This window comes from Lagopus leucura, unplaced genomic scaffold (genome assembly GCF_019238085.1).
Source record: "Lagopus leucura isolate 7727_CA_CO unplaced genomic scaffold, USGS_WTPT01 Super-Scaffold_100015, whole genome shotgun sequence".
Lineage (NCBI taxonomy): Eukaryota > Metazoa > Chordata > Aves > Galliformes > Phasianidae > Lagopus > Lagopus leucura.
Genome location: NW_024962269.1, coordinates 16,495,678 through 16,509,362, shown reverse-complemented (window position 1 = coordinate 16,509,362; position 13,685 = coordinate 16,495,678). Strand labels below are relative to the sequence as shown.

Below are 13,685 nucleotides of genomic sequence, written 5' to 3'. Positions count from 1 at the left end.
TTTTTTTTTTTTTTTTTTTTTTTTTTTTTTTTTTTTCGCCTGAGAGGAGCGCGGCTGTTTTTCCCCGCAGAGCACTCGGCGTCAGCGGCTGCGGGCGGCGGCCCGGCCAACCCAACCCCTCCTCCTCCACCTCCTCCTCCTCCTCTCCTCCTCCTCCTCCTCTTCGGCCCGGCCGGGCGATGCGGGCGGCGGCCCCGGGGCGGCTTCGAGCGCTCCGAGCCGGGACACCCCGCGGAGGGTTCACCCCAGCGGCGGGGGGGACGGGGCCGATCTGATGTGACGCTTGGATTTAACGCCTTGCACGCCGAACTGCCCTGCCATGGCTGCAGGCACCTGCTGCGCACACCCCACCCCACCACCCCCCTCCTTCCTCCGTGCACAGAAATACACGCGTGGGGAGCGCAGCTCAGCCCCCCGGCGCATTAACGGCAGCGCTGCGTTCTGCCGTGCCCAGCCGTCGCGGGGCGCTGCGCTCTGCGCGCCCCCCCGCCTCGTGCCCCGCTTACCGCCCAGCAGTGTGCATGGGGTAGGACGCGGTGGCTTTCCCCTCTCCGATGCTATAAGAGTAAATGCTGCTCTCTGGGCGCCGGGCTGCGCTTGGAGCTTCTGCAGGACGATTTTGAGCACGTCCAGTATCTCACTGTCGGAGCTCTGTTGTTGGAGCAGGGCTGCAGGGCTTGCACAGTGCTGCTGCTCCCCCCCAACCAGCTGGTTCCTAAAGGGAGAACGTGGCTCCTGTGATGGAGAGAAGCGGTGTGAGCGGAGCTGCTCGCTGTGCCACGCAGCAGCCAGGACTGAGCGCCTTTCCCAACGCCCGCTGCCCTGCACTGGTGGCACTGCAAAGCCTGGCTGCTCCTTGGGGTGAGCTGTCAGAGTCCAGTACCATCCATAGCTTTGGATGCAAAGCAAAATCTGCCTGACTGCCAAACTGCGCTGCTCAGGGCTCAGTGGGACCCCTAAAAGAAGGACAGCCCCTGCACGCTGCTGTGCAGGCTCAAATCAAAGGGAATCTGAGTGTAAGTCAATGCCAGAGGGCAGTGCTTTGTCCCAGAGCTCTCATTCCCCTTTTCTACGCGTGTGGCACTGGGCTGCCCAGGATGCAGGTGTCCCATTGAATCCCATGGGGCTGGGTGCCCTGGCACATCCCTGGGCTGGAGCAGCTCCTGCTACAAGGTCACTGCTGTGGGAACAAACCTAAGGAAGATGTTTTCTCTCATTTACTGCTCCCAGCATGGAGCAAAATGACCATGCTGAGCCCCACAGCCCCCCCAGCACCATGGCCTCCGTTGCCCAGCCTTGCACACTTACACACCCTTGCACACATGTTGTTTGCACCTGCTCTGAAGCATTGTGCCCCATTCCTGAAGTTCCCCGTCAATGCAAGTGGGAGGCAATATTTGGAACAGCAGCATTTTTACCACTTCTTAGCTCATTTTTAGCACTTTAGCCCGTTGTCTCGTGGTGAGGAGGGAACAAACCCAAAAGGCTGCAACCAGGCACAGAATCACCCAGCCATTGGATTAGGAGTTGCACCCGCTTGTTTTGTTGTTGCTGAATTAGAAATACTTGAGAGCAAAAAACAAACGCATTTCCAATTCCCCTTAAAGAGAAGAGCTCTGCCAATAAACAAAGGATTTCCTTCTCATAAGGAGATTATACAGCCAAGAGTCTGATGAAAGATTACCGAGTTTTATTCTAGCACTGAGCCTCCCCACAAAATATCAGTGGATCCCATAACAAGAGAATACCGAGCTGTACAAAACAGCCATCCTGCGATGGCCTTCTAAATAACAACTCTGTCTGCAGAGATAAACCACGAGCTGGGAGCTGGGAACTGTGAGAAAGGTTAATGCAGTTAACGTGGAGCTAATGACATTAGCCAGCAGAACAAGCCCCTAATTCCCGAGCCACCCAGCAGTGACCTCTCCCAACAAAAACCCCATTTTTCCCCATTGGTGACCGAAGCAGGAGGCTCAGGGTGGATGGATGGTGCTTAAAACCGAACAACATTTGGGAGGTGGTTGGGGCAGAGGGCGCCGAGGCCCAAATTGTCCAAATGGAGATCAAATGGGCACCTGCAAAGCCTTGGAGATGCTGCAGGGAAAACTTGCTGCCTGTGGCGGACACTGGAAAATCCTTCTGCTTGAATGTAGTCCTGCTCCTGCGTGGAGCGGTGCTCAGCTGGAGCTGCTGGGATTAATTAGCACCAATTAGCTGATGGATACAGACCGCGTGGCGCTGCAAACTGGGGCAGCTGGGGAAGGGGGGGGGCAAAAGGAATCGGATCTGATCCTGTGGGTCCCGTGGTGCTGCAGGACGTTGTGTGGTCTGCAGGAGTCCCAGCAGCAACAGCACCGATGGGTGTGCAGAGGGCAGCAATGGGCCCTGGGCTCTGCCCTGGAGCTGGGAAAACAGCAGCTCCAAACCCAAACCACCAGTCTTTAGAGCAAACTGGAAGGGATTTGAGTGCATTTGGGACTGAAATTTAACTTGTAATGGGTGGCAGGGGTGTTGCTACTTGCTTTTAGTTGTGGTTATTGGTGGTGATGGTTTTTTAACAGAGCTTGTTCTCCTCCTGCAGTGTGCACCACAGTGCTCCTGGGGTGCTCAGTGCTGGCACAAAGCAGGTCACATCCCTTGGACACAGTGCAGGGAACCAGCAGCAGACATCCTCCATGTGGGAAGGGCTGCTCAGTCCCAGTGCTGCATGCACTGCTCACTGTGAGGGGGCTGGGATGCTCGTGTGGGGCTGGGCTGGAGCACACAGCACAAAGCTGGCCTTTGCTGCAAAGAGCTGCTGAGCAGGGCCGTTGCTGAGAGGGACCCCAAATCTTGCACCCAAAAGGGTGCTCCCACCTCATTGTGTCCCCAGGGAGACGTGCAGAGCTGGGGCAGAAGCCTGCAGTGCCACCAAGTGCCCTTGAGCTGGCCTTAGTGTTATCTGCAGACTGAGTGAGAAGCAGGATGTAGTCAGGTTCCCAGATGAGATGTGCAGCAGGATGCAGGCACAATCCCACGAGCTGCAGGGCCCCCAGTCCCAAGATGCATGCACCAGCCCAGCCTCCAGCCTATTCCTTGCTGGGATAAAGTGCCACTGGGATGCTGGGCAATGGCCACACAAACCCTGACCCACGATAGCAGATGGCATGGGGATGGCAAGGGGGGGCTCATGCAGCCAGACACCAGGGGACTCTGAGGTCATCCTTGTGGGGAGCAAACCCACAGCCATTGCTATTGCAAAGCAAACCCACTCTGTTGGCACTCAGGAGCCTGGCTAATTAATGGAAACCCCTGTGCCCCCATCTCACTGCATCTGGAGTCCAGCAGAGCTCCACTGCACTTCTGCCCTCCCCTCTGCACCGCTCCCCTTCCCCTCTCTGTATCTGTGGGCTTCATTTGCTATTGCTGCTGAGTGGTAGGAAGGAGAAGCTGCCTTGGTGCATGTAAGCAATTACAGCATGTCACTGTGGGGATGGGAGCTGCACAGCTTGGGCACGTTTGTGGCTGCAGGGCTGCAGGCTGTGTCTGCCTCCAGTGCAATGCATCACTTGCTCAAGGGAAGGTCTGCAGAGAAATAACATGGAACCCATCCCAACTGTAAGTCTGGAGAGGCTCCACTGTGCCATTACTCAGAGCTTGGCAGGCTCTGTGCTGGGGCCAGCTGTGAGGTTACAGCCCTGCCTTCCAAATGATGACACCCATGGAAGGACACAGCCCACAGCACCAGGCTGTGTGTGGGGGTGCATGAAGCAGAGCTGTGAGGACGGATCCACCAAGAGGTTCCTTGCCCCATGGAAATGAATGACAGCTCGCCTGCAGCGTTGAGCCGGCCAAAACCCCAGCACTGGATAAGTTAGATTGAAATTATTATATCATGGATACTACACGTAGCCTGGGCATGGCAAATTGTCCCAGATTATCCCCGGAGTTACTGCAGCTGTGAATTATACGGAGGTTAACGTTTGGATTTCAGGCCAGATAATTTATGGCAAAGTCCAGGGATGGGTTTTTATCTGCTGCTGAAAGTTCATCTGCAATAACAATACTTGGGAGAACCCAGCGCTTGGATGCACAGAAATCCCAGGCCCTTCTGCCTGAAAGCAAAGATGTTTCCATTTAAAAGCACTGTTAGAAAGAACAAACATCTCCCTATTAGTGACTGAGTGCTCCTCTGCTCTGCCGCCGTCATCTGGTTTGGATTAGGGCTGGATACGGTCCTGCTCTGCCACGGCAGTGAGGAGGGGAGCTTGGAGCTTGTCCACTCACCCCAAGTCTGAATTGAACGTGGCACATAACTGCAGGCGAAAGGGATTCCAGTGGGCACAGGGCCATGGGACAGGGTGCAGCTCCTCCCCCTGGGAGCTCCATCCATCCCCTTCCAAACCATGGGAAACCACTACAATGGGCAGCAATGACCCTCAGCAGAGGGATGCTGCGGGGTTTGGGGGATTCCTGCTTCCTAGGGGAGCCCAGGAACGGGGAGCCTCTGGATCCAGCTCCAGTGTTTCTTGTGCTTGGTGCTGACACAGCGCCTGCCCGGAGCCGGATCTTGCCATAGCTGCTAATGTGATAATGTGATAAATTGGAAACACTTTGCAGAAGGAGACAGAGGGAAAGCCAGAGAACTTGTCCTGTCAGCAATGACGTTCAAGCAGCACCTCAAGGAGACAGATTCCTCCAGGAATATTCATCCCTACCTTAGGACCTGCTTCACCCCACCGCTGTGCCTGCAGGAGCACCCGTAGGTTGACCTGGAGGCTCATCACAGTCCCAGATGCCAGGCTGAGCATCCCTGTGCTTTCCTGCACTGGTTTCAGACAAAGGACAAGGAACCCTTCTTGAGACGTCTGCTGGCATTTTAGAGGGAAGGGGCTGCCAAGTTTTGTGCAGGAAGAGATTGTTGGTAGGAAAGAATCTAATTCAGAAAACTCAAGGCATACAAGCAACAGAGGGAGATCGGGTTAAAGCCATGCACTGATCTCCAGCCTCAGCCTCTCAGGCCTTGGGTGCTCTGGGACCCATGGGCTGTGGGTACATCTCAAGAGCTTCCCAGGTCTCATTATTGCCCCATAGGATGGATATGCAGCCCTGGGAGCAGCACACAGAGATGAAAGGTGGGTGCCATGCATGCAGAGTCCCCACTGAGGAACCACGCTGATCCCCATGAGCTCATTCTTTACAGTTCATTTGTTTGCATCCTTCTAGCTGAGCTCAGGCAGACAAATTTGGGTTTGAACAGAGCATGGATTTAAGGCTGCTCTGAGCCCTCTTCTGCTGGGGAAAGGCGTGTGCTGCGTTTGGACAGACAGAGGATCTGTAGCAGAGGGGAAAGTGGCAGGAGTTGGGAGCTTACCCCACAGCAAGGGGTGTGGAAATAGGACTCCATCTTAAGCAGAGAGCCCTGGCAGGAGTCCTGGCTGCGGGAAGCCAGCCCGGGCAATGGAAGGAGGGTTTTCCATAGCTCTGTTGTTTGGTGAATGTGCTGGGCAGTTACATCCAATATGCATTATAAAGGGAAACCCAAAACGCATGGCCCATTTGCGCTGCAGCATCCCCGCGCTGTGGGGCAGGAGGAGGGAGATAAGGGCGGCCCCTCCTGCCCAGGGCCGCTCGGAGCCGGGGCTGCAGCACCGCCGAGCCCTGCTAGGGATCCCCGACTGCCCCCGATCCCGTGAGAGCACAGCCCTGATTCCAGGTGGCGTTGCTGTGTTACCTTCCTACAGCCCATCGGTGGGGCAGAGCAGCCAACGCGTGCCAGCACGGGGCTGGACCAGGGCACGCTGCAGCACCCTTGTGGGGCTGAGCAGGAGGAGAACACCGCATTTTGGATGCTGAGCCCACACGCCTCGCATTTTTTGTTTCCCAGCCAGCGGCACTGCAGCACCCTTAGGGTCCGAGACTGGGATGCGCTGGAGCATTCTCTGAGGGCTGAACGTGGGGATAGCAGCGCTATGGGAAGGGGCTGAGATGCGCATCCCAGCGCCCAGCCCGAATCCCCGCAGCATCCGCGGCCGCGTTTGCCCCCTAGCGCCGGCAGCCGCCCCGCACAGCTCCGCGCTGCGGGAAGGACCGGGGCTGGGGCTGAGCCCTCAGACACCGCTGTTCGAATGTGCCTCAGTTTACCCGGACAAAGAGAGCTGCTGCCTTCCAGCTTCCCTTGTCTCTGGGCAGACAAGGGGTTTCTGAGATGCTTCGGACATGTTGCTAAATGAGAGGCAAGGTTTAGCGCTGTTGTCTGCAGCCCCCAGCAGCAGTAGGTGATGCTGGTACCCGATACATGGACAAAATGCATTAGCCGCCGCCTCTACGAGCAGTTTGGAGGCTGCTTGACCTCTCTCTTGTACCAGAAGTGCACCTATGCGTGATATACATATTTCGTGCAGCTCCAAAGATGTGTGGTCACATCATTCTGGAAAAACCCAGTGAGATCCTGCTGGAAACGTGGATCAGGGGTGACGGTGCAGAACACCGTGGGGTGATTCACACTACCCTCTGGCTTAGGGCAGCTCCATCTCCCCCTGTACTCATTCCCAAGACTGCAGAGGGATCACCTGGATGCTGGGCGTGACAGCAGTGCGGCGCCAGCTGGGAGAGAAACAGCTCGTTAGGCTGAAGGTGCTAATTGGCAGCTAATTGCTTTAAAAGGGCGGGGCTGGGGGTAAGGGGAGTGCTTTGGTGCTGCGTGGAGCTGTGCTGCTCTGGAGGTGAGTAGTTCGGGTCTGCTGCTTGGAGGGTCCCCAGGTGCTGCAGAAGTGACTTCTGCACAGCATCTCCCAGCCCTGTTGGTCTGTGCTGGGGGCAGGGGGTGGGAGCTAGCTGCTGGCTCAGGCTGCTCGGGGTTGGAGGGTGCTGCTCGTGGGGCTGCGGGGTGATGTGATGGTGGGTTTGCCCCTGTGGGTGTATCTCTGCACCACGTGTGTCCTTATGCTCTGCGGGATTTTTGTGGGGTCAGAAGGTGCTGCTGGCCTCAATGATGATGTCAGGCCAATGCAACTGTGCTCCCTGTAGGGAATACCTTTTTCATATCCCCACGTGGAACCTCTATCCCTTATCTTGACTGGCTCTGAATTAGCATAAATCTCTGCTTTCCTGCCTCAGGTACTGCTTGTGAAGCAACCTCAGCCTGATGCTGGTTGTGCTGTGTCCCCACAGCCATGGGGGTGAGTGGGGTTGAGACACCTGAGCGGGGGCTGTGTACCAACTGTGCTGTGCCTGTGCATCTGTTCTGCAGCTGGAGGCACTGAGTGGCCTCAGGGTTGGCACCCCTCCTCTCAGCTGGGTTCTGCTCCAAAGGGCTTTGGGGTGGGAAGAGGTGCAGCACTGCTATAGCCCTGCAGCTGCTTGGAGGATGGCTCTGTGCTGCTTCCCCCCGTGTGTGCAGGGGAGGGCTGCCTGCAGGCAGCAGGGGAGCTGGCATCCTCATTTTTTAAGTCTTATTCACCTTCCTGTGAATAAACTTGGGAGGCTTAATAATGAAGTTGTTTTTTTGTGAACCTGTGGATGTGTGTTGCATGCATGAAGAGTGCAGCTGAAATGGTAGTCAGGAGCAGCCTCTCAAATGTTTGGAACTGCTGTGGAAGAGCTTCTTTTTGGGGTGCTTCCAGCTTTGCTCTGAATTTTCCCTTCAGGGGACTTTGGAGGCTCCTCTCACCCTTGGATCAAAGGTATTCATATTTGGGGCAGATCCACTTACTGCTCAGAAGAGTAATGGGGGGGGGGGGGCCCCCCCCACGGCGGTGAAGGGAAAAATGCTGTGAGAGATTCCTCCCTGACTGCACCCCGATGAGATGGGGCCTGGGATGGGCTGCCAAATGCTGCAGAGGAGAAACCACAATCCTCATTCTGGTTTGATGCTTCTAGCAGGCCCTGGCTGGTGTGGCAGCAGCAGGGTAATTGAGAGCACCCCAAATGGCTTTCAGGTGTGGGTAGGCAGCACAACAGGGGCTATAACAGGAGATGAAAGGAATGGCTTCTGTAAATGGATAACCTATACATCTTGCTTAAGGGAAATAAAGACTTGGACACATAAAATGAGATTCCTATATGATAGGACTGTGGAAAAAGTAGCTGATGGAGTAATCTCACACCTGAGAGGTCCTGCAGTGATGGATATAGCAGGGGTTCAGCATGGAGAGCCCAGGGATGGATTGGAGCTGGGGTGCTCCAGCATCAACAGTGTCTGATGGGCGCAGGTGGGCTGTGGCACACATGGGCAGGGATTTATTGGCACCTGAGTGCACCAACTTCCCATATCTCCATCCTGGAGTCCTCTGGATCTCTGGTGTTGGGGGAGGATGACTTTAAAGTGTTGGCTGAGTCCTTTGCTCTTCTCAAGCATGAGTGCAACATCCAGGGATATCGTGACATCAATCTGGTGCTTTTCCCCTCCCCAAAAAAACAAGCAGGGCTGTGTGCCCTGAGCTGCCCACATGCTGCAGCACGTGTGGCACCTGTTTTCCCAGTGGCAAAGAAAAGCTGCAAACTGTTATGCTCTTCTCTCTGCAGTCTGCAAAGCTGTACTTGCATCCCCCTCTCCCAAGAGCTAAGTACAGTTAACTGGAGCCAAGAGCGGGATGGGTTCTGCTCAGGCATGGGGAAAAGCAATGGGTTCAGCAGGTGGCTGTGCTGCTCGTAGCACAGAGAAAGGAGGAAATCTGCTGTAACACGGGAAGTGCTTGCAGGAGGTGGAAGTGCCCTTTGCAGTTCTGTACGCCAGGGCATTTTCTCTATTGGAGGGTGATGCCTCTGTGCACCCATCTGTGGCCCATGTGCTCCTAAGGCTCCCAGCAGTCCCAGCATGGTTTTGTAAGTGCTCCGTGTATGGCTGCTACGAATGTGGCCCACAGATGGCACTTATCGATGTGCTTTTCCACCTTCCTCTTGGAAGCCCTTTAAACCTGCTTGGAGGCAGATCTGCTCACCTTGGTGCTTTTATTATAGTGGTGCTGCACTTGGTGTAAATACCTCCTATGAACAGGGAACAGAGGTCTGTACGTTCCAAGCTGTGACATGGAACAGATGCAGTGGGTGATGTGCAGCACCGTCTGCTGGAGGAGAGATAGAAAAATGAACCCATCCCTGCTCTGCCCTCCCCAGGCAGCAAGGATGAGAGCCAGCCCATGCTGGCACAGCCCTGCAACATGCTGGCCGCGGGCAGCTCGGGCAGCACAACATCTTGTTCTCATTACACCAGGGCAGGTTTCTTGCTGATGCTGCATCCTCCCCGTGAGCCGGCATTTCCGTGCCACTGAGTCATCCCCGACGCTGGAATGTGGCCATGTGTGCACCGCCCTGCACAGCCATGCTCTCCTGGCTGTGCCCCGTGAGGAGGGTAGGAAATAAGAAATGTTAATATGGGGATTGTGAAGGTGAAACATTGCTGAAATAATGTGTGGGGGGAGCTGGAAAAGGAAGCTGCTCAGGAGCTTCTGTGAGCAGGTGGAACAGGGTGTGAGCACAGACCATGTGGCTGTGGGCATCATAGCAAAGGGCTGCCTCTTTCCCATCTTGTTTTGCACTGATTGCCATGGGAAAAGCTAAAACCAAAGTAAAGGTGAAGACTTGGTTCTCCCTTGGCTTCAAGCATGCAGTGGGATTGAATTGAATTCCTGAACAGGAGCGAGCAGCTCCAGATCGAAGTGGTGCTGAGTGGCTTCACAGCAGCCCTGTGCTGGGACGTTGGAGTCTGTATGCTGGGCAATGGGAAGGGAAGCTGCTGGTTCAGCCAGGCAGTGAGCACCTCAGCATGAAATATTCCTTGTCTACCCACACGATCCACAGTGCCTGTGTGCAGATGTTGAGACAGTGCTTCAACGTGAGCCAGGAGGACGGGGGCTGCGCTCAACGCCTTCGCATTTTCCTTTTTCCGATCTTTCTCCGTTCCTCTAATTGGAAGCCTTGGGCTGGCATTTCCTGCCCTGCAGACCATGCTGTATGGCACAGCTCTGCCAGACAGGCAGCCAGGAGATGGCTCAGCACTGCAGTGAGCAGTGGGTCGGCGTCCCCTGCGAGAGCTGCCTTCCTGCTGGATGCATTCAACCTTCCTTCCCTTCCCAAAAAAAAATGATCTGGGTGGTGGCATTCAGCTCTGTAATAAAGCATAGATTTCATTAACAAAGAAGCACCTTATATGGGCTGTTTCTTTCTTAAAAATCAGGCTTGTGAATTCCTTGGCAGAAGCAGGGAACTTTGCACTAATACAATCTGTGCTGGTTATAGGTGTGACACCAGAGGCTGTCTTGGATGTCTGTGCCTTTCCCCATGCCACATCTCCAGCACCACTGTTGAAAGCCTGCATTTGCAATACCAGGACATGTAGGTTTTGTTGATTTCTCTAATTTCTAATCCATGCTATTCCCAGCAGAGCCCATTTGTTTTCAAAGCAATGGCCAAAGTGTCAGCAAATGCCACTTACCTGGCTTGCCTGTGCTTCAGGCTTCCTACAACAGAAAAGATGGGGCTGTTGGGGTGGCCCAAGGTGGATGGGAGAGAGGAAACTTTAGAAGCCTGTAGCAGTGTGTGCACCATGGTACTTGCCCTGTACTTATTATCAGCCATGGGGGGGGAGAGTTGAGCACCTTGCCCACAACTTGTGCTCTCCAGATAGACATGAAGGACACTGGATGCTCTCCCAAAGGGCTGACTGCTTGTGGTTTGCATGTTGCTGACGTCCCCCCTCTGTGTTCATGTTAATGCTGGTCCATGGGGTAACCAGGAGCTGATGGCCCCCAGCACAGGGATGTGAGGTCCTGGCTGTTGCTGCCTGCAGGGCAGGGATTGAGATGTTTGCACTCTCTCAGCACTGGGCCAGTAATGACCTTAGCAGAGCACAGCTGGCAGAGCCCAGCGCTCTCCAGACATCTGGAATGTGTCACATCTTTCTCCAGTGCCTAAAAATGGCTCATCTCCTGGTTCTTCACAGAGGGCTGTCTGCAGGGTGCCAGCTCTGCTCTTGGACTCAGGTGAATGGGCAACAGCAGGTCCAATTTGTTGGCCTGTCTGGTTTGGAAAAGCATTCAAGACACTTGGATGAGACACTTTGTGAAAGCATGAGGGCTGGTTGTGCTGATCTGCCTGCCTCTCGGGGTGGGCAATGCACTTATTGCTATGTTGAATTGACTCAGTCTCTCCAATCCCAATCCATCTCTCCAGTTGCCCTGGAGCAGCGTGAGGATGCAGTCCCCATCTCACCCATAGTGACTTGCACCCCAGCACTGCTCCTGGCTCCCAGTGAACCTCAGATTTGTGCTGTTTCCTTTTGCTGAAGCTTCTGAATCCCCTTAGAACTCACTTTAAAGAAAACTGTTGTGTGGTTTTCCTTTAAGAGGGGGGGGGAAAGCATATTTCTGGTTTCAAAGTGGAAAAAACTTGCATCTCTTTTGCTCTTCCTTGTGGCCTGGGCCTGGGTGGACCTGGAGCATCACTCCCAAAAATCTGCCCTGCTCTGTGCTTTGCCAGTGGTTGGTGCCCCTTGTTCCATCCCTTGGGTGCTTAGGGGACGTGCACAGCACCCTTCTGCCTCCCCATTTTGCAGCAGCAAAAAGGAAAAAGTTTGGGAGTCTATCTTTTAATTCCTTCTTTGCAGACGATTCCGTGCCCAGAGTCGCTTTCCTGTTGCATATTTTCCCCTCCAATATGTTCAGCAGCGTATTAATCAAGTGCTCCTCTGATGTTGTGATTTTTATGGGCTGCCAACTGCACAAAGCCAGTTTGGCATCCTCTCCAAAGAATGAGTTTGAATGGCTTTACCGTTTGTATTTCAGACTGAGCTGTGTGTCACTTCAGTAGAATTAAAGTGGGGGGGGGAAGGGGGATGAGCGCCAGAACTCATATTGCACAGCAGCTCTTTCCAGACTGAGAGGAATCTCTGTACTGTGGGCAAATGGAGGCAGCAGAAGTGTGCAGCTGTAAATAGAACTTCCGTGGAGTGGGAGATAATATTAATAATAAATAGCTGAGCTTTATGCAAGAGGTTTTTTTTTTCCTGCTGTGGAAAACTTCCCAGGGGAAATATTCTGGGTTTATTGGAGAGATGTTTGCATACTTTCAACTAAGTGGATGAAGGTCTGATGGAGCATCGTCCTCTGTGGAAGGCCGTGGGATGCGGTGCTGTATGCTGGCCCCATGGCTGAGCACCCAGCTCTGTGGTCCTGGTGATGGGGTTTAGATGGACTCCATGTAGGTCAGTGCAAAAGTGCAGTGCTTGGTGTTCAGCGGGTTTGTGGCAGATGGATTGCTTGGGATTCTCGGGGTTTGTTCATCTGGAGTGAGAAATAAAGAAGGAGAGACTAAATAAATGGAGAAAATAATGCTAGGTAAGCAAACAAAGAAATTCCTCAGTAGCAAACAGTACTTTTTTTTTTTGAGGCTAATGCTCTGCAAATGCTGTGTTGGAGCTGCCTGAGCTGTGAAGTCACTGGGACAGCACCTGGGGAGGGTCAGCCTGGGCTCTGGCTGGGGTGAGTGGGCTTAATCCACGTCAGGAAGCTGTGGAGCAGTCTGCTGGGAGGTGGATGTTTACAGCAGGGGGCCAAGAGAGCTCTGAAACGCCCAGCAGTGAGCACCCTGGCTGCTGGGGCTCTGCAAGATAGATTGTAATCACATTGGTTAGGAGGGTTTTTGTAAAAAATCAACCTGGCACAGTGCTAAGCCCAGGTGTGGAAGTGTATCTGAGCTTGGAGAGCCTTGGTGTTTGTTGTGGGAGTGCTTGGCTGGAGTGTGAGCCTGGTGGCACAGAGAGGAGCCTTCTGGCCAGGGCTGATAAATACAGCAATGCTGATGGAGTGCTGAGGGCAGAGTTCTTTCAAACACTGCACTGCTTCCAAGCTGCTTTCCAGAGGTGAAGTTATTTCCTTGCATTGCTTTGAGCCTGGAGAACCAGGAGGGTCTTCTCCCCATCCACCCTCCCCAGCTGTGCCCAGGGTGCTCACAGCTGCTGTGCTGGGTACCACAGACTGTGGGGTCCCTGTGTTGGGACCCCAACATCGCTCCCCACACTGTGCTGCAGGGAATGCTTTGGTTAGAAAGGCAATGGGTGAGGAGCTGAGTGCTTGGAGCCCTCCGGATGGCTCCCTGGGGCTTTTAGCCTGTCTGTCTGAGATCTTCCTTCTTGCTGCCTGCTTTCATTTCCAGCCTCGTGCTCTCAGACGACTTAAGGTTTCCTGGCCTCGTGCAGAGCTGCTAATCCCTGGAAGAGCATGGCTTTGTGTTTACATCAGCCTTTGTTTTGGACAACCGACTCTCCAGGGCTCTGAGCTCAGCCGGCCTCATGACAGCCAGGCGTGGCAGCACCACGTGCACCTCATCCCCCCATCCCCAGGTGATCACCCCCTGCCCACCCCTGAAACCCCCTAAAGGGGGTTGGGCTTTGTGCTGAGCGCCCCCTGCCCCATCCTTCCCCATAGGGGAGGAGCAGCCTTGGGTACCACGTTGCTCTCATCCCAGGCAGTTCACTGTAGAACACACCGTGCGACCCTATCAGCCCTTCCTCTGTTTGGATTTGGGAACTGGGGGTTTTGTTTTCATTCCTGGCCTCTGTTTACATTCCTTGTATCCTGGCTTAGTCCTTCTGTAGCTCACAGAGTGGCTGTGTCCAGTGAATGACACCCTCCTGAAGGTCAGGAGAGAGGAGGTGGGAAGGCTGAATTTGGGGAAAAACTGAGCACGTGTGGGAAAACATATTGGGA

The 13,685-nt window shown here is 54.4% G+C and overlaps 1 long non-coding RNA gene across 1 annotated transcript; it reads left to right on the top strand.

Moving 5' to 3' along the window:
• The first annotated feature begins 6,678 nt into the window (after positions 1-6,678).
• Positions 6,679-10,067, top strand: LOC122182721. The gene is made up of 3 exons (XR_006179951.1): positions 6,679-6,704; positions 9,194-9,331; positions 9,781-10,067. It is a non-coding gene; the product is annotated as an uncharacterized LOC122182721 (long non-coding RNA).
• The last annotated feature ends 3,618 nt before the right edge of the window (positions 10,068-13,685 follow it).